The following is a 2198-nucleotide window of genomic DNA, read 5'->3' as shown; positions in this document are numbered from 1 at the left end:
CTACCAGGGTAAGCATTTACAGCACAATCCCAGGGTTATCCCAAACAAGGCTTGTGCCTGAAAAATGGTATTAAGCAGAGGTCAGGGGTGCCAGATAAATTTAGTAACTACCACATATCTACAAGGTCTGTCCAGAGCTCTGGGCTGTTAACAAGCTCCCTGGGACCAGCTCTCAGCATGTAGTGCTCAGAGGATGTTGCTGGTGAGTACAAGTTCTCAGAGGTGAAGTTCCCTGTGCCCTGGGGACACGTGGCAGCCAAGGCCTGAGGACCCTGGAGTGATACCCTGTGCCGTGCTTGCATGCCTGGCTGTACAATGCCACCACCTTTGATGAGTTCCTTCCACTGCTCCCCAGAGGTGGGGAGTACAAGGTGGCTTGCAAGGATGGGCCCTGTGTCATGCTTCAGGTCTGCATGCCTGATGCTCTTTCCTTTTCAGATTGCAGTTGAGGGGCAACGGATTTTCCTGGCCATGGCCACCAACCACAGAGGTTTGTGCAAGGGGTCCATATCATTCCTGCTCCTGACACAGGGTCCTCTTCCTCAAGAGCCACGCCATAAGCAGAAGAACTGCAATCCTAGCAGCCCCTGCATAACAATTACACTGCTTTCTGGTGGCTTATCATGAAGAAATCCTAGCAATTCACAGGAAGACCCTGCCCTCCATAACAGCAGTAGCAACAATTGATTATTGAGTGCATTTTACAAATCTCTTCTACCAAAAAAAAAAAAAAAAGCTCATGCTTTTTACCTTTTGTAACCAGACACCCACCTCTGACAGTTGTAAGAAAGAAGCGGTAGGTGGTACTGTGCCCCCCCTCCCTCTGCATGGTTCCCCAGTGCTTATGCTTTCCTGCCCCTCCTTCATGAAGGCCTGAGAAAAAGCAATGCACTGGACTTTTCAAACTTGTAAGAATTCATGTTCTGATTTCCCTTCTAATGGGTCACCTGGAGGGGACATTGTGAGCTGCATAGCTCTGTTATTTCTTCTCTGTGATGGGTCCCCAAGGTTACCTTTCAACTGCTGTGGTGCAGAGACTATTTTGCCAGGATGAGTTTGAGCTAGGCAGGAGAAATGGGGATGTAAGCTTCTGCGCTGGTTTCTTTCAAGCTTTGCTGGCTGTTCTGAAAATGTATTGTGCAATTTAGGAGACTGATGTGCTGAACTGAGCAGAGAGTTTTCAATTACCAATATAAAAATGACTCCCTAAGAACAGACATTCATTCTGCTCTCTCCAACTGTTCCAGGCAAGGCGTCCCACTGCTCACAGCAAGGTTTGACTTTGCTTCATTTGACTGCTGAGTCCTTGACTGAAGGGGAATGGTTGTGATCTGCATTAGGCCTGGTAGACTCTGACTGCTGGAGGGGATGCAAGGCACCAGCAAGCAGTATTCCCGGCCATACTCGGGTATTGACTTTCTCAAAGCCTAGTCTATACAGCCACCCCCTTTCTGGGCAACTAAGGAGGAAAACCATGTAGAAACCTCTCTGGCTGAGGGGTGTCTGCTTTTGCAGAAGAGTGGAGCGACTAAGGCAGTGCTGTCTGCTGTTTATCTGCTGCAACTTGGCCCTGCAGTAGAGTCAGTTCACTGTGATGGGTCACAGTATGGGAGAGCGACTCTCGCCCCTGAAGCAACGCGAATCCAGCAAGTGTTAGAGTTCAGAGGAGTTTCTCCATCAGAGAGCGACAGAAGTTCAGCACTGGTGTCAAGCACTAAGCCTGTTTGATGTCGCTACGATGCTCCTGGGTCACAGTTAAAACATCTCACGCTGCGACGCTGCAGTGCAGGCGGTTTCCATGATCAGTAATGTGTCTTCTGGAGGTAGTCAAGGATGCAGCTGTACCTCCGTGACTGTGACCCCTCACAGGTCCCTATCATGCCCAATAGGTTGATCGCAGACCCCATGGACATAATTAACTCCTCGTTACTCTTGTGGAGCCCTATCCAAACACAGGCCTCGTACAAGGCACGGGCGGCCTCCCCACAGCTCCTCCCTGCTCTGGGCACCCAGGGGAGAGCTTGCAAGAGCTGGGTCAGGCCTGGGGCCCCAGGACTAGCTGGAGGCTGCCGAGGTTTCACCTGTGTGCTCAGGTGAGAGGCTTCGGGGTCTGGAGAAGGGGGCAGGCTGGGTTGCTGTGACTTGGGGGGGGAAGAGCCAGGCCAGGAGGAAGGCAAATGCGAGCAGCGCTGTGGAGG

The sequence above is a fragment of the Charadrius vociferus genome, unplaced genomic scaffold, assembly GCF_000708025.1.
Source record: "Charadrius vociferus isolate BGI_N301 unplaced genomic scaffold, ASM70802v2 scaffold251, whole genome shotgun sequence".
Lineage (NCBI taxonomy): Eukaryota > Metazoa > Chordata > Aves > Charadriiformes > Charadriidae > Charadrius > Charadrius vociferus.
Note: the sequence above shows the minus strand (reverse complement) of the source record.